The 19,134-nt window shown below is 36.3% G+C and overlaps 1 protein-coding gene across 1 annotated transcript in view; it reads left to right on the top strand.

Moving 5' to 3' along the window:
• The window catches only part of LOC150103454 (puratrophin-1-like), a 221,867-nt gene that overhangs the window by 85,309 nt on the left and 117,424 nt on the right, over window positions 1-19,134 (top strand). The window lies entirely within an intron of this gene.

Here is a 19,134-nt window from a genome sequence, read left to right as displayed (position 1 = left end):
TGTAGAAAATGTATTTTTCTGAAATCAATATATTGGTCTTTTCGTTATTTATCTATCTTTTACTGTTCTGTAATAATGAATCTCGCTACTCACGCATTATTTATTTTACGTTTTAAGAACTATTTTTGATTTTGCCGCTACTCTGGAACTTTCCCCTTGTTTTTGAGATTTTTCCTTCCGCTTACATTAAGCATGAAACTTCGTCTTCATGCTTCGAAGAGACATTTGTTAAATTCTTTCCAGTTGTTCGGAAATTAACTATGTAAAAAGCAACAAACACTGTAATTAAAAAAGGGAATCTTCTCTTAATCTAACTCCAACAAAAATAACACAAAAATTCTAAAAAAAAAATAAGGCTACTTTAGTATACACTTCGCCAACATTCGCTGCATGAATACTAACATATATAATGTACAGTTGGACATCTAGACCTGACCTTCCGAATTCCAAATGACAGCTATAACTACAGTCCACTTTAACTATCCAAATTATACTATCTACGATTCCTTCTTCTACAAGAGTAAACTTATACCATTGTGAAATCTGACATTACTTTCCAGATATAGCAAATCTAGAATCTCCTGTTTTTGACTTCCTTTTGCGAAATGTTTCGTTCCTCATTCAGTGATGTTCATCTGCTGTATTTACCACTTTCCAAATTTTGAAAACCACTCAGCTTCTTGTCCCTTAAAGTTGATTTTCTGCAGTCTAGTTACCCAAACAGCAACGTCATCATTCCAGGTGCATCCATTGCTCACCGCTCCAATTTGCTTTCTCCTTCCAGTTTGTTCAATTCTTTTTCCAATCTACACCTTACATCACCAAGGTCTTCAAGAAATGTCAACGTATTTGTTTTAAGCAATGATCTAACGCAAACATCTATCAATATCAGATAATCATGGAATGACCTCCGGAAATTCCCCCCTCTTTCTTTCCATGGCAGACTGCTGTTTCCGATCCATACTGCTTTTTCTGATCCATACATTAACTCTGTGAGTTATAAAAATTATTCTCACTCTAGTATGAAGACCTTCGTACCCCATGTCATCCAAAATTTCTGTCCACCTTTGTTTAACAACAGTTGTCCTATGCCAGTTCAAAAAAAAAAAAAAAATATACTGTATATATATATATATATATATATATAGGCAAGAACTCCGGCTTCGTACACAGCCTGCACTGACGCACACAACAAACGCAAAAACAATAAATCGATTGCCAACAACAGAAAAAGTTGCCTCTTCTCCCATTGATAGTTATGCTTTCTTTTCCAATAAGTAAAAGCATGCAACTTTTACTTACTTGTGCCTCTCTCTCACACACACGCACACACATTGGATGATACTGCTGTAACAGTAGCGCCTAAAGGTAAAGCTGACTTAGCATCATTATTTTCTTCCAACTCCTACATAGATGACCGTCGCAAATTATAAGTGTAAGCAAATCAAACAGTGCACCTCATGCCTCTTGTGGTATTTTTGCAAACAGAAATCCGAAGAATCTTAAATAACCTCGATACCAAAAAAGTATTATGGTCCTGATGATATTTCCGCAGTTGTACTCAAAAGATGTGCTTCAGAACTAAAACCTGTCCTATGTCCAATATCGTCTCTACACTCTTTATAAACAGCAATCTTACCTTTAGTCTTTGTCTTCCTTGGAATAAATATCATATCGAACCTTGCTTCTTAGGCTTCTAAAAAAAAAAAAAAAGATCTACGCAGTCCTTTCCACTCAAGATTCTGCTTTTTGTTATTTCCGTTAAAAATCCTCAAATCCGCTCACTCAAAAGCATCCCAAAGATTTCTTGGTGCTGTTTATAGGAGAGTAATTCGGCTTGTAGATATTCCCCTCTCAGAGTACATTTACGAGCATAGCGAACCTGCATCTTCCTCATTTATTCCACTATTCCTGTCCACTGAAACAGCCTTCCTTAAGAATGCTTCCCTATAACTACAACCTCCAAGCTTCTCGAAAAATATATCAATAGATTCACACTAATATACTATAGGTTCTGCCACTTCTAGTGTGTGGGATTGATTTTTTTTAAGCATAAATAACCGATCGAAGCTTAAGTTGTAGACAGCTGTTGTAACTTAATTTATAACATGATTAGTTTTGAAAAATAAGGCAAAGATTTTTTATTTATTTTTTTTCAAACTAAAATGACAGTTTATAACCTCTTTCTTAACGTGAAAAGCTATAATTCTTTCTAGACAGCCGGTGGGGGGATGTATATTTCTGTTTATTTTGTATATAGCAGTGTTTGTTGCTTTTTACAAACGTATTCATTTTTGTTATTAAATCCCGTTTATTATTCTCTTAATAAATTTATATGATAAAATTATATTTTTATTTTATATGATAAAATTTTGAAGTTTAGAAACCTGTTTTATGCATTTGATTTACCTTTATACTGATCACAATTTGACTATATAATATACGATACAAACGTAATCAGTTTCTTTCTTTGTAATTGTCTTATTGCGTGGATTGTATGTTTGTAAATTCTTTTCCATGTGAATAGCGTTTTTTTTTATATATATATATTTATAAAGTATTATTCTAACAATAATCGTCCTGTACTATCTAAGATAGGTAATTATACGTGTTTGTTTGTTTACTAACGTGTTCTGGACTCGTTGCTGTATTATTATCCACATTTTTTTTTTTTTATTATTTTTGTCTTTTTTAATCGCTGAAATCGGATGAATAGTTTCACCCGAATTTGTATTTTCGGGACCCTGAAATAGATATTAAAAATATCAAGCATATAAAACAACCTTAAGCAGGAAGCCGATTTAAGATGAAGTTGAAATGAAATGGAATATTATTCTGGCGATTGAGGTGGCTTCCTGCTTCGTCTCACTTGAATCATTAGGAATGTTTTAGCACAGATTTCCAGTCTTCGTTGGATGTATAAATATGTTTAACTCTTTTTGCCCTACTTTGTTTGTGCGTATTAAGCTTTCTTTTTCAAAAATGTGCTGTGTAAATCCGCCACATTTCTAACAATTTCAGACTTCTTAGCGAGAAACTAGAATTTCTTAAAGCTAGTTTTTCTTTGAGGATTATATGTCTCTAAAGCATATTGTTTAAAATGAAAAGAATTCTAGGACTTTTTTTTAATGCAAATCAGTATCTGTAGATCTGTGTATTCGTGAAAAATAATTAATCGAAATATTACTGAAGCTGCTATAACCTATATTGACGAGAAAAGAAACTTACTTTAGTGTGAAGATTTTTAATGTGGAATGACAGATTGGGGAAATGCCTTCCCCTCCACCTTCCATACTTAGTCGGGATTTTTATAAGCCCTAAGACTTGGAGGGATGACAATTTTTCATTATCCCAGTATCCCAACGAAAAACTTTTGCAGTATAGCAGTTGGATTCGGATTGCATTTTAATAAACAATTTTGCTTTAAGGCAGCCTCCTCCTATTTAAATTTCGAGAATTTTTGGGTATCGCGGACCAAATTCGTGAGTTACATCCAATATTACATCAAATCGTTTTTTTTTTTTTTTAATTTAAGTTGAAGTTACATTTTTATACACATCTATTAATTAAAAATACTAAAATTTCTCATGAAGACGTAATTTTTCATTCAATGGGCTTGAGAAAACATTATCAAATTCAAAATAGACAGCTGCTGTCTTTAAAGCATTTAGTCTCAAATGTTTAACTCCTCTACATTCTTGAGTAATTTTCCTGCCATTTGGTATTGTTATATTTTTCTTGATTTCATTTAAACTTCCTCAGTATAGATAGTTCAACATACACATCCTTAGTTAAATCTGTCAGCTCTTGCGATGACAAGATTCCGTTGTCTGACGTGAATTTGCGAGAGTGTATCATGTTTCTTCTCATTATTTGCTGTTGGGCCTTGCACAAAGTTTGTTTTCAGTTTCCGAGCAAGGCATGTGATGCCTTGTGTACGGGTGTGGCATGTTGTGACCTCCAACGTATTTCAATGTTTTTAATATGCACTTAGGTTATCACTCTTTCGTCCCACTGAACAGTTCCGTTGTCGTTTACATATGAACATTTATTTTAAGGGGGGGGATACGTATATACATGGGGGGGCTGTAGCGGTCATTGACTCGGGAAACGACTTTCGGTTATTTACCTTAAAGTGATTATTAAAAATAATGTCTTCGGACATCCTCCCACATCACAAGTTATGGACGCCGCACTAATAGTGTTAATTCCCTTTCCCCTTCCATATCATCCCACATGTACTGTCTGAGCATATAGGCGAGAATACTTGTGTGCGGGTTAGTGGCACTTCGACAGGGTGGTCTAATCGCGCCGAGTAAGGAACACCCGCGTCGCTGCCATTGCCCCACACACACATTTATAGATTCGATCGATGCACCCAGCATCTTCTTTTGAAAGCTCCTTTTGTAGCTGCTTTGGGTACATATTTTTACTAGATTTTTTTACAAAATTTTCCGTGAACTACTATTGGAGGCATATATCAGCAATCTTTCTTTCTTTTTAATCCACTACTCTGCAAATCTCAGTGGAGTACCCAGTAGTCGCTCATTCTGCACCAATTTCGAGTAGGCTGAACGCTACAGTTCAGCTAGTATGTGTAATTATTAAGACGCATCGAGTAAATAGACTTCCCAAGTCTCAGACCGCCTAAAATTTCGCTGCTTTTTTTTTTTCTTCTCTCCAAGTACAAAAGAAGGTAGGGAACCTGTCGAAGCTTGACTATTTGTAAAACACTTCTTATATAAGTTGATAGCTTGGAAAAATTATGTGAGATTCTGTTAAGAAAAAATACGCATTATATATTCACATGTCAGCCGATTTTTAAGAGTAAATAAGATTTAAGAGGTTTGTTAAAAAATTACCCAGAATTCTATAATTGAGTTTCCGTAGCTCAGTCGGTTTCGACGATGCCCTTTGACTGGAATAAACTGGGTTTGAATATCGTTTAGGACACGAAGAACCATTATCTCGGATTTTCAATTGAAAGTGAGTTAGCTAGTCTCAGTGACATGGTTTCTCCCCCCCCCCCCACCATTCCTGGAAACTCTAGTTTTTCATACAGCAAAACAGGTCAGAAGAACACACGCAATTACTAACCGCTAAAGAAAATACTAAAAAAGCATGAGTCGAAATTAACTTTTATGAAGAAAAGCAAGCTAGAGTTATTTGAGTCTTTTGCAAAGCTTGATAGATGGGAAGCGGACAGTTGATGTGAGTGCGACTTATAAGTTTGAAGACTTAAATCTAATTGTTGTAAATAAAATCAGAGGGTGGTGATAGGAAAACAAGATGTCATTCTAGGAAGTTTGTGAGCAAGGGAGTAGAGTATAGTGGAATTGTACTTCCAAAGTTGAAGAACACTAACTGCTGAGTTTTCAAAGCAACATATGATAGATATAATCTAATTCCATCCAAGCCTAGAATAATACTCCTTGGGATATGTAGTAAACGTATGAGAGTTTGAAACTTGTTTCACTGAATTAAAAAAATTCAGTTTTAATGTGAATGGTGTTGACAAAACCTATTTTGTTGTTGAATGCTGTGGGTTCGAATCCCGCTGAACAATGGACATTTGTAATGCCTCATCAAGGTATATTAATACGATCACCAACAGCTATTCCAACAAACACTATCACGTCAGGCAGATCAAAATCTTCATCTTTTTTTTTTCTTTCCTAAATCTTTCATCTGGTCTCCCCACCTTCTCCTTGGGACTTAGTTTTTGTCCTCCCCCCACTCTTCATGTGCACTTTTCTTTGTATAATTTGATTTTTCCCCCATGTCAAAACCACTTCAAGCGAAAATTTGTAAAATTTTTTTTTCAAATTTTGATCCCAGTACAACCATATTGTCCCTATTTCTTATTCTGTATTTCTTTAACGTTTTTTTTAATTCACTCCAATATTGTCCTCAAACGTCTCTACTGCATAAGGAAATTATACTTGAAAATATGCTGCATTCTTGTTTTATCTTTTTACTCACCTCATGACTGTATACACATAGAGGCAATTGATTTCCCATCATATTGCTTCGGTATCCCATAATACATAGCATCCCCCCCGCCCTCGAGTTCAGACATGTGTATAGCCATGCATTATACGAAAGATAACCTTAGACGATTTCTGCCTTTACTGATGTCTCATTAGTGAGAGCTGGATCCGTGGAGATACTGAAAGCAAATCCAATTCAGGTCATATCGTTTTTTATATGAATGAATTTCAGCCTATAACTTCCCCACTCCATGCCTTAAGCGGGATTCGAACCCGCAGCCTATTAGCTGGAGAGCCAGTAGACTGCGGATATGCTTACCACTCGACCAACCAGGCCAGCTTTTTTATATAATACAGTCATACCCCGACTTACGCGAATCCGGAGTTACGCAGTTTCTTATATGTACGTATTCCCGTCCCGCTTCACGCCTCACCACTAGTCATATCTTTCAGGCGTCGGCCGGCAGCATTCGCCAGTGTCGCACATGCTGTGAACAAGCACTGACGTGTTTCTCGCGGTCTCCATTCATACACGATTTTTATAGTGTACATACCTTGCGATTGTTTAATGTTATGTTCTTGATAAAAAATTTTGTCACATAAAAAGTAATAATGTCATCCAAAAGAAGCAAGTCCGATTCTTCTACTGCTAGCAAGAAAAGAAAAACATTGACTTTGGAAACAAAACTCAACATTATTAAGGATTTTGAAGGCGGAATGAAAATTTGTGAGCTAGCAAAGAAGTTCGATCTACAGGAATCCACAGTAAGAACAATCATAAAAGAAAGGTTTACAGATTTTGGAGGACATAGATTCTAACGAGGAACGAACTGTAGGCAAAAGGCAAGGAATAAAAAAATCATTAGCTTGCTATGAAGAAATTTTGCGTGACAAGAAAAAGACATTATGCCGTCAGAAGAATCTATTAGATTTTATGAAACCATCGACATCGAAATAACTTTCTTTTTTTCATGTACGAAAAACTACAATTATGATTATATTTCTTAAAAAATATAGGTGTTTTTGTAAACCTTTGGTCCCAATTGTATGTAAAAAAAAAAAAAATCAGCTAACGCCTTTTTATTCCCGTATACGGGAGTAGGCGAGGCCATTTTAGCCCTATCTAACTTTTTGGAGACTGAGTAGGCAGTTCAATCTCCACTGGTACCCAATCAGAGATAGATGGCCCAAGGCTATCACTAATTAAGCGGTGCGCAGTGAAGAGAGACGGCTCAAATGTGCCGCCATCTCGTGGTGCCTAACCCTAACACAATATATTTAATGTATGAAATAATGTGGTGCCCGTGCCAGAGATCGACTAACTCGGGAACCAGTAGAAAAAAGGCTTAGAAAAATTTCCTCTAGTCGCCGACTAGACTCGAAACCAAGTCTTCCTTCGTGCGGCCAAGCGCCGTGGTGTGCAAACGCCACATCCACTGAGCTACAATTGTATGTTTGTATATATAAATTACATGCAAAATTATACCTCTAGTTACGCGAATTCGACTAAATGTATATAAATGTATATACAGTAAAACCCGCGTAACTTCGGGGTTTTACTGTATATACATTTATTTTTATTTTATTTTCCCCTGTATGCATAGCAATATACTCATCTGAAAGGAAGTGTGATGTGTAATATGGGATACTGGGAAAATTTGATGTCAGGTTAATTGTTTCTATATAGAGTAGCCTAGGTGCTAAGACATTTCAATTGCAAACGTTGTTTGCTCACGCTTGGGTAAGGGTTAAAAATAAAAATGTTATTTCTTGTCATGTATAATTTACTTTCCGACCAAACAGGAAAAAAAAAAGGCTTGCTTGGGTAACTCATGGACAAAAAATTTCCCCAAAAATTACGATTATATAGAGGATAAAGAGGAAATGAGAAATCTTTATCTAGATGGACGCTCAACTTAAATGAAAACAACGTGAATGTTTAATTCCTATAAAATAATATATCTAATGCTATTGGTTAGATTATTATCTAGGGATTCACATTGCATTATATGATTGTAATGAAGTACTGTATAGTGTTAAAAATATGATTCAGGATATCTGCGAGAGCATTAAATCGTTTCTCCAAATCTGTTTAATAATGAAGATTACCCCTAATATGTAAATATTATTTTGAGGATAGGCGGATTTGTACAGAGTAAGTGTTTGATGGATGAAAAGTAGCTTCTTGAACAGAAAAGAATATCCAGTATTTTAAAGGCTAAGAAAGCTGACTGAGCTGAGATCTTTTTTGCTAGGGATAGAAAAAAAGAAAAAGAAAAAAAGACAAGATTGCGTTTTGGTAGCATTAAAGGTGACTAGGTTATCCTCGTCTCATTGCAAGGATTATATGTAAATCTGTGTTTTAAGGAATTGGTTACTGACGATGTTGAAATTTGGAATGTCTAAACTGCACGTTTTATCAATGAGTAGGACGAATGAAGTGTATACTATCGTTATCAAAGGAAAACTATGGATAGGATTAGTGATGGATTGAGAGCAGATCATTTTTATGTGAGAGAAAGGGATACATGATACAACAAAGCCCTGAGGCACACCTGTATTAGTGGCAAAGCCAGAAGAGAGGAGACCGTCCACCATGACATGCAGTTAACAATAGAGAGAGAAAGCTCTGATTACCCAATTAGAGAGGGTAGCAGATAGACGGAAGGATGGCAGTTTGCTTAGCAGTCGTCGATGCTAGACGCGATCAAAAACTCGAAATGTCAAGAATGAAGCAGTTCGGAGAAAAATACCACGTGTTTCTCTCAACCTTTCCACTTAACGTGTCGAGTGGTGGATGATGTAGACCAGTGTTTCTCAACGTGGGGCGTACGCCCCACAAAGGAGCAATTTGAATATTTTGGGGGGCAATTAAAAATGATGTTGCATTCGTCATCTCACCACTGATATACTCAAAACACTCACCATTGTCAGCGAGGGGGGGGACATCAAAATCTTTGAGGCGTTGAGGTGGGGCATGATCTAAAAAACGTTGGGAAGTACTGATGTAGACTAAGGACTCGGCTGTGGATCTAAATTTGCGGAATTCATACTAGTAGTCACAGGCGGCCTCTAGGTAGTGGAGAAGTTTTAGAGAGAACCGAGGCGATGGCAGTTGGTTGTACTACTTTGGCAGGTTTTTATCTTTTTTTTTTTTTTTTTTAAATAGTTTTTTTTTTTGCTTACTTCCACGCACCGGAAGTATTAGCTGAGTTTAAAATATTTTAAAGACAATATACAACAGACGTTAGTGATCCAGGAGGTCAGCTTCTCTTTAGTTGCTGCTAAAAGTAGTGCCAGCTGGCTGAGAAGAAAATTAGAAGATGAGTAGAGGTTGCTTCGGATGTCCTTTGCAAGGGACCGAAAGGCACCACTTCCATTTGGATGGAAGGCAAGTTTTCTGCTGTTGAGCTTTACGAAATCAAATTTGGACTTCCTGATAGTTGTTTTGCATTGGTTCCTATTGCATGCTACCACTTGTGATATGCTGATTTTTTTTTTTTTTTCTCTTTCTCCTGCAACTGCTTTTACATCTTTTGTTAAATCATGGCTTGAAAAATGAGCTTGAATTTTGGACGGGATGGGGAAACTAAAGCATCCATGCCGGTGAAGGTAATTTCTTTTACCCACTAAGAGCAGATTTCGATCAGAAGAGTGGAAACACTAGTCTGACCATAGAAAAAGACACGAGGTTGGGAGTGGTTATCTGTTTTGTGAGACACTAAACTTGTCCAAGATTGTCATCTGAGAGGAAGAGAAGGGACCGCTACAGTATATTTGGAAGAATTGGTTAAGAAAAGATTAACAGTGTTGTGAGAGTGGAGAGAGTTATTTGGTATGCAGGTTGTTAGATGGACGATTTGCGTTAGGTCTTAGCTTGGGCAGTGGTTAGAAAAGAGAAGCCGGTTGGATTGTGGACATTGAAGCTAAGAAGATGACTTCACTATTTGGGTAGCTAAACTGAGACCACAGAAAGTCTAGCTTCGGGGATAAGAATGTGAAGAGAATCAAAGTAGTTTTCGGAATTTGGCGAGCGGTAAATACATCAGATAAATGTTGCTGAATGAGACAATGAAATATTAAGCTAGAAGATTTGGTATTGTGGCAAGTAATGTCTATTCTTGAAAAAGGCACAGGTGCCATTTTGTTTGTGGCGAAAGGAATTATGCAATGAAGATGGACTATGGTTGTTGTTGTAGCTGCAATTTGGGTTTCTATCAGAAATAGGCGATCTACTCTTGATGTCTGTAAATGATGATGTATATTATTTATGTTGGTAAAGTGAATGTGAAAGTGATTTTTTTTTTTTTGACGGATTTTTCCATGTTTGTATATTTTGTTTGATTTGCCATTTTTGTTGAAATTAGTTTCGAGGGAAGTTAATTTTAATCATAGTAACATTATTATTGTTTGCTGTTTATTTCATATATTTTTATTAGGAAAGAGTTTCATTGAGAGGAGATACTCTCAGACATGACGCCAGTAGCCAGTCTCCTTGCCATAATCTGGTCTTAACGTACCTCCCACATACCATTACTGGGATTTCCCCTCTCCTCCAGGCCCGACCTGGGAGAGTATATGCAGTGGGATTATGCGGCAGCTGATAGGAAGCCTCATGACTCGTATAACTGACAGGTTCGGGCCATGTACTATTTGGCAGCTGGTCGGCTTACTTAACCATTTTGCTGCTATCGAAGTTTCAGTTTCTAAGCATCTTTGGCATGTCCTTGAAGGGTATTACACGACATGGAGAAGAGAGGAGGCAACAGAAAATGGAATCCCTGTCCCGGAGACCAAACATGACAGTCACCACTTCAGGCTCCCAATAAGCACTGGATTATTAGGACATTTTCCACTAGGTCATTTCCTCCAGCTACGAAACAATCCTTTTGCATGGTAATCAGTGGCGGCCCGTGCAGTTTTAAGTGGGGGTGCTGCCTATACAAAATAATAATAAAAAAAAATTTTTTTTCCTAATCAGTAACCAAAAAAAAAATTTTTTTCTTTTATTATTTTGTATAGGCAGCACCCCCACTTAAAACTTCACGGGCCGCCACTGATGGTAATACTCTCTGGATATGTTAAGCCCATTTTTTGTGGAAACAAGCCAAACCAGGAAATAATGGAGTTGACAGGGAGAGGCTATATTTGCGTCGCTTGTTCATTACTGCTACCCCCCCCCCCCTCCACAAAAAGTAATTTTGGTTATTTGTAGATTACAAGTGAAACGTTATGTTACCATGGCAGCAATAGATCGTGGGTGTGCATACTAATCTGTACTCTACATGTTTCCTCTGGCGTCCAAAAATATAGATAAATTACTCGTTTTTATTTAGTTGTTTCCTTTAGGAAATATGTCAGTTACGTTTACGCAAGCTTTGAAAGCTCTGACTTTGAAGTGTGAGGATCACCTATTTCCTTTAGTTCTAGTTACGATACAAGGAACGATCAGGCCGATAGAGAGGTTGTGATCTCTCTCTCTCTCTTATCCTCAGCCTTTTGTTAAAGCGTTATCTCGATTATGCGGGATGTGTTTTCGAAACCGGAGCTTTCATTGCCTGACAGTGACATACGTCAGTCCGGAAACTGTCGAAATGCAATTTCCTTCATGATGTATTTAGATTATTCTATAGGAGGAACAATAAAACCGACTGCTGCTATTCTAATACGAAACCATTCCAAAACTGAAGTGTTGATGTCAAAAAATAAATAAATAAAAAGTTCACAAACGGGAAACGTCCCGAATTTTGTATGTTTAAAGGTGACCTTCAATTGTCTTGGAATTTGTGTGAATTTGTGAACTCAGTGTGTAGAAAGCCTCTCCAAGGGTCAATTCTGCATTGGATCAGATAGGAGGGATGGATTAGACTGAAAAGTGTTCTCATAGTATAATTTGGAATTATTGCGTCATGCTTTCCTGAACATAAACAATAGGTGGAGATCTAGTATGCCGGAGTTTCGAACATTAAGCCTATATTGATTCATAAAACACATTTATTTTCAGTTTTCTGATCAGAGATATGACAGAAAGTTCCAGCAAATTATCCGTAATAAAATCACAAATATTTCGCAAAGTTGTTAGACGTGAGTTATTATTGGGAGTGTCTTTAATCTTTAATGAATTCGGTGACTAAATTGCTCTTGGAGAAGAGGGATGTTCTCCCATCCTGATATAATATATTCCATATGCTGCCATTAGAAAAAAGAATGATTATGGAAGGATGGTATTAAATGATGCATGGTGTAGAGAAAAGCTTGAGAATGGAATGATGGAAGGCAGAGTGCTAAAGGTGAGTGATCAGGAATTAACTAAACTCACTAAGGTGACAAGACTGGATGATATATCCCCAAGTGTTTTAAGGACTAGAGAATTTACTGCGCCATTGACATTTTTTTAAAAACAATAATAGCGATATTTAATTGCAAACAAGGGCGGCTCGTGCATAGGAACTGCAGCACCCCCCCACCACCAATTTTTCTTGATATATAAATATATTTATTAATTTATTTATATTTGCTTGTAATATTTAATTTTATCACCAACAATCCTATACAATATAATATTTTATTTTTAAGTAATTTTGAATTATACCAAACTGTATAATTTTATCGATAATAAACAATATTTTTTCATGTTTAATTTTTTTTAATTTTTAAATATTACCATAATTTTGATATTTTATCCAAACACGTATACACTGTACTTACAGTGTGTATGTATATTTAGAAAGTTTCAGTATTCCGACGATTTCAAGCCACGAGCCGCCACTGATTGCAAATAACTAATTATCGCTACTGTTGTTAAGAAAAAGTTGGACAACATAGAACGGAACCCCAAAATATATCGACATCACATTTATACGATATAACTAAATCATTAATACTTTATTATTATTATTATTATTAAAAATCAATCCCCAACCGATTTGGGGATTGATTGTTTTTTGTTTTTTTTTTGCCCTTAGGTGACAAACAATCCGAAATAACATGCACCATGCTTTGAAATGCTGAACTAAAATGTCTGCTTTCAAATAAACATAGTTTCTTGTTTGAGCGATTGCTCAAAACGGCTGGATTTGCAGAATAGCTTGGGTGTGTATACATTACATTCCTTGGGGGAAAAGAGGTGCTTCCTGGTTAAGTAGTGGGCGTGACGTTTTCGGAAGGAGTGTTTACTGCGTCCTCTCAGTCTGAGTATTATATGTGTGCGTGTCTTTTTTGGTTGTAAAGAATAAAATTTGTGGTTTTATTTAAGGAATTTTGATATATGTCCCTGCAAATATGAATTTCCAAATCCATAGAAATAAATAACTTGTTACTGCCATTCCGTTCGGGATATACGAAGCAATTGCCATTTCAGTATAAGCATGTATTTCCATTATGTCTAAAAAAAAAATGCTCTTCTCGTTTTTAAACAATAAAAAAAAAGATAATTTTTGCCCCTAGAAGATAAAACCGACTGCTGCTATTCTAATGTTGAAATCATCCGGATAAACAAGAAGGAAAGATGCTTTAGGAATAACAAAAAATATTTGCGCTGTGTTCATCATATGATTCAAATATGAGAATTTTATTAAGTCATACTGCCAAAGCCTTTTAATCACTGCTACCTTGCAAGGAAATTAGTATTCCTTATCCTGCCTTTCTGTTAACATGTTAGCATGAATGGCTTATATCAAAGTAACTTGCTTTATAAAAATCAGATTAATGATATAGGACGACTAATCTTCCTCACAATGGACATATGTGTCCATTGTATGTATTCTCTAGCTGGCTAGTTTGTCACTTTTGTGGAGGTGGGGGGACGAAAAACAGTTTTTCCATGGTGATAAACTCTACCATCTCAGGTATAAGACCAGATAACTTGCTCCACTTTTAAAAGCTTATAAAATATCCTTGATGGAATTTAAACCCATGTCTTTCCAAGCAAAGGGCTTTGTTACCACTGCTATAGAGGTGCCTTAAAATTAGGGGTTAAAAGGATCAATTTTCATAAAATGAATGGTTTTATTCAGAACATATCATGAATAAAATCAATTGGTCAGCTATCAGAGATGAATTACATATCATTGCAGTAACTGACTTTTTTTTAATGCAACTCTCACTCATGAAGGGATATAAACATTATAGTGCATTGCTACCATGGGTGGGTAAGGATTTTTTTTCTGTGTGTGTATATATATATATATATATATATATACACACACACAGAATATACACACTATTTGGCCTGATATATATATATCAGGCCAAATAGAGGTTGTCAGGATCAGATCTTCACTTTATGACAAATAGTCGAGAAATCATGGGAATATAACAAAGATCTGTATTTAAGTTAAGTCGATCTGGAAATGGCATATGACAAGGTGCCAAGAGAGAACCTATTCAATACACTATAGTTATATGGTGTCAATGGGGCATTATATCAAGCAATACTTAGTCTTTATTTGAGTTGTAAGTCAGCAGTTAGAATTGAAGGAAGTACAGGAAGATGGTTTAATGTTAAATCTGGTGTGAGACAATGATCTACATTATCCCCCCTTGTTATTCATTATCTATATGGATCACATTATGAAGGAAAGTGGTATTAAACATGATATCAAAATTGAAGATGTTAATGTCAGCTCTTTGCTTTATGCGGACGATGTTATACTTCTAAATAAATCCTCTACAAGTCTGCAAGATTCCCTGACTAAATTGAATAACTGTTTTAATAGATATGGTAAGAAGGTCAGCAATAAAAAGACAAAGACAATAGGCAGAATCATTGAAAATGTCAACTGCATTGTGAGGAGAACCTGTGGAACAAGTGAAACATTTCAGCTACTTGGGCATGATTTTTAGTGAAGATGGTAAATTAAATATGGAAATAGACAACAGAATCAACAAAGCTGGTATGGTAGGAAGTCAACTGGATAAATTTATATGGAATAAAAGAGAAATTAGCCAAAACACTAAATTAGCTGTATACAAGACAGTGTTCAAACCAATTTTAACTTATGGATCTGAGAACTCGGTCAGAAGTAAAACACTTGACTAATGACTAGAGACCACAGATATGAGAGTCCTGAGAAAGATTAGAGGCATGAACAGATGGCATCAATGACAATATCATATTAAAAACGAGGATATTAGGAAAGAACTTGACATTATTGGCATCCAGGAATGCGTTAGCATAGCTAATCTCAGGTAGTATGGTCACTTAAACAGAATGGGCGAGGAATGATTAGCAAAACAAGTGTTCTCTGCCAGGTTGGCAGGAAAACGACCCAGAGGAAGACCAAGATATAGGTGGAATGATATGGTACAATGTGCCTTAGACGATAGAAATATAAGATCTGATAATGATAATATTTGAGTCTTGACAAGTAATAGACTGATTTGGAGGAAAATTGTAGATAGGAAGTTAGTAATGATGTAAATTTTTCATGTAGTACTATCATATCCTGTACACCCTCTTGAGGGTACATGGCAGGAATTTTATGATGATAATATATATTTATTTTTTATTTTATTCATAATCCAGAACCTTTTCTAGAGAGCAAACATGGTAACGGAAATAGCTTGAAGAAGAGTTAGGAATTCTTCTTCAAGCCATTTCAGGCCTCACACCAAACAATGAAATGAATGCCAATGTGCACTTTTGATTCCCAAAACACTAGAGAATTGTATGACAGTCTTAAACTCATATTGAAATTCAGCATATCAAAATTAATGAGCTTCCCTCCAGGCAAAACAAAAAAAAAGATCAATTCTTCCATTAGTATTATTATATTTTTTTGTATTTTGGTTTAAGCCAATATGAATACAATTTGGTCAGCTAAATCCCAAATTGCCAGCCCATCCTCGTTCGTTCAGTATCCAGGTAGATACACAACAGGGTGCACCATGAGAAGGTGAGGATTGGACATTAGGTCAGAAGCCATGGTTGGTTCTCCGCATTCCTTTAAAGGCTATGTGGAGGTCTCCTCTCAGTCATACAGCTTTGACCCTTAAGCACCCCCTGGATGCTGACATTGTCAGCATCAAGGAATGCGTTAGCAGAGCTAATCTCAGGTGGTATGGTCACTTAAACAAAATGGGTGAGGAAAGATTTGCAAAGCAAGTGCATAATTATGCAGAGGAGAAAATATTCTCCTACAGATTTCATTACTGCAGTTGCAATCTCAGTTAGATATACTACAATATTAAAATTATTGTTATTGTCATTTAGGCCTCCAAGGAGTCACTCATAATGGGAGGTCCCTCCTAGGAAACACAAAGGCTATCATACCACTCATTAACTTTTATCTCTCACTACTCTATCAGGCAATGCATTCCATGGTTCAACCATCCTCCATGCAAAGAAATCACTCCTCACTCTCTTGCTCACAGTTTCCTTTTGTAACTTCCATGGATGGCCCCTTGTCATCACTCCTTTCCACTGTTCAACCAAGCAAAAGAACTCCCCAGTGTCAACCCTGTAACCACCTCTCAACAGTTTAAAAGTCTCAATCATATCACCTCTCCTTCTTTTATTCAACAAACTTTGCAGTACTCATTCCCTCAGCCAATCCTCGTAACTAACATTGTACAGTCCTGAAACTGTCTTTGTTATCTGCCTTTATACCCTTTCCACAGTTAATTTATCCCCTTCAAATCCTGGGGACCAAATTTGAGAATAATAGTCTAAGTATATTCTGATCGGGGTCTTATACAATGGAATGATAACTCTTTTATCTCTGCAGGTCAACATCCTTCTCATTATTGCAGCAATCCTCTGTGTTACCTTCACCACCTTTGCAATATGTCCCCTGAATTTCAGGTTTCTATCAATCATCAATCCCAGATCTCTTCCCCCCCCCTACTTCCTCCAGTATAGCTCCTCCAATACAGTATGCAGCATCTCATTGATGTTTCCCAAACCTCAAGACCTTACATTTTGCTGCATTAAACTGACACTCCCCATTCATTTGCCCATCTATCTAGCTTATTCAAATCCTCCTGCAGGACTACCACATGTGCACTATTACTTATAACCCTTCCCAGATTCACATCATCCGCAAACAACTGAATATCCCACTGCAATCCACTGACATTGTCATTGATATAAAGGTTAAACAATATAGGTCCCAGTACTGAGCCCTGTGGGACCCCACTTGTAACCCTGTGCCTCCTTGAAACTGCCCTACCATACATAATTCTCTGATACCTATCGGACAGCCAATCCTGAATCCATTTGACCAACCTGACATCCAAACCCATGTGCTGCAACTTAAATATCAGCTTATCATGTGGAACCCTGTCAAATGATAACTCTGCCTTCGCTAAATATCTTCCTTGTGGGCAAACAGTACAGTGTGGGCAGACTGAGTACAATGCCATCCACTGTTATATGCCTGAATACGTTATTAATTTGAATGCAAAAGTTCATTCATATATGTTAAATATTTGTGTATTTTTAAGTTCCCTGAATTACAAATGCCATTATTCTTAGAATTATGATATTATTGAAATATAAAGTACTAATTTTTATGTAGTAGTCATTTTTATATATCTTTATAATACCACTGTGATAATACATTAATTTTTTTTAGTCAAGATTCTTTTACAATAGTTATTTGGAAAAATTGTTTATTATTAGCAATTTTTGCAAGTGCATTACTACATTAAAGCTTACATTAAAAGTTTTTGCTTTATATGTGTGTGTGACTCCCACCCACAAAAGGTTGTAAAATACTGTGAATGGTGGGTCCTTCATTAAGGAGTCTAAGGTTTTCATCATGAAATCATGAGTTTCATCATCGCGGGTGTCCTCCTGCAATGAGTGTTCGGACTCCTTGAAGGTGTCATGAATAATAATAATAATCAAAGGTGTCCTTAATGAAGACTTGGTCTGTTTTAATTTGCCCAAGTGTGGCAAATTAATTGTGTAACCTGAGGAGCTGAAACTTAGATTTAGAGGAGTATTCAGAAAGGTAGAATCTGGATCAGAGATTATTAAGAATGAACTAAGATTTGGAATACCTAAGTAACTTAACTTGAACCTTGTGCTGACCTCTCTAACATTCTCCATAAAATATCAGTTGATTAGCCACTCAACTGAGAAGATAAACATTTTGTAATATATGACAGATACTGAGTGGCTGACCAGCCTCGTTGACTGAGTGGTTAGCATATCTGCTCTCCAGCCAAGAGGCTGTGGATTCGAATCCTGCCTAGGCATGGATGTTTGTGATTGTTTTTTACCTTCATACATTCATTCATCCAAGTATAGATACACTCTCCCAAGATGGACTGGGTCATATTTGGTCTACTTCTCAGCATGGGAGAAGTAGACCCAACCTTCCTACAACAGGAGAGGTCTTCACCATGTAGTGGGTTGAAAATATAGGCTGATCATCATCATCATTCAACCTGAGAACAGGTTGAGGATTTGTGGGTTGCAAAAATTGGTTGATAGGCGGAGGAGGGGAGATATGATTGAGACATTCAAATTACTGAAGGGTTTCTATAAAATTAATTCAGAAGATATTTTTGAGAACAGGGCTGGTTGTGGGAGGACTAGGGGACATCCATGGAAACTGGGCAAAAGTGTGGTTAGTAAAGGTGTTAGAGCTGGGTTCTTTACTTTTAGAGTAGTGAATGAGTGGAATGCGCTCCCTGAGTCTGTGGTGGATGCTGTGACAGTGAATGAGTTTAAGGCGAGGTATGATAGATACTGTATGAATGTCAAATAGTTGTGATGAATATGATTTGGGGTCTCCCTCGATGAGTCCAATGACTCCCTGGAGTTGCCCGTAATAATAATAATAATTCAGTGTGTGAATGTTAGTTTTATTAAGAAAAAATAAGATGTTAACTGAGCAGTTCAAAACCATAATTTTCTTTCTTTTTATTTTTTAAAAGAAAAGGTCTTTAGTATGTAGCTAATTCATATTAATGTGCATAGCCGTTCTTAGTTGGTGGAGCGATTTGTCTGGTTAATTCCGAAAACGAATGAGACTCTAGCCTACTAATTAATGAATTAGCTACATAGCAAAGTAAACTTAACGAAGTATTAATAATGAATGGTATATAATCATCAAATAGCTTTACATGAATATTTATTAATCATTAATATTATTTGGTATTTATTAATGGAGCATGTGTGTGAGTGTGGCCA

Source organism: Typopeltis vanoorti, chromosome 9 (assembly GCF_054136105.1).
Source record: "Typopeltis vanoorti isolate ZY-2024b chromosome 9, IOZ_Tvanoo_1.0, whole genome shotgun sequence".
Classification (NCBI taxonomy): domain Eukaryota; kingdom Metazoa; phylum Arthropoda; class Arachnida; order Uropygi; family Thelyphonidae; genus Typopeltis; species Typopeltis vanoorti.
Note: the sequence above shows the minus strand (reverse complement) of the source record. Positions and strands in the feature narration are given on the sequence as shown.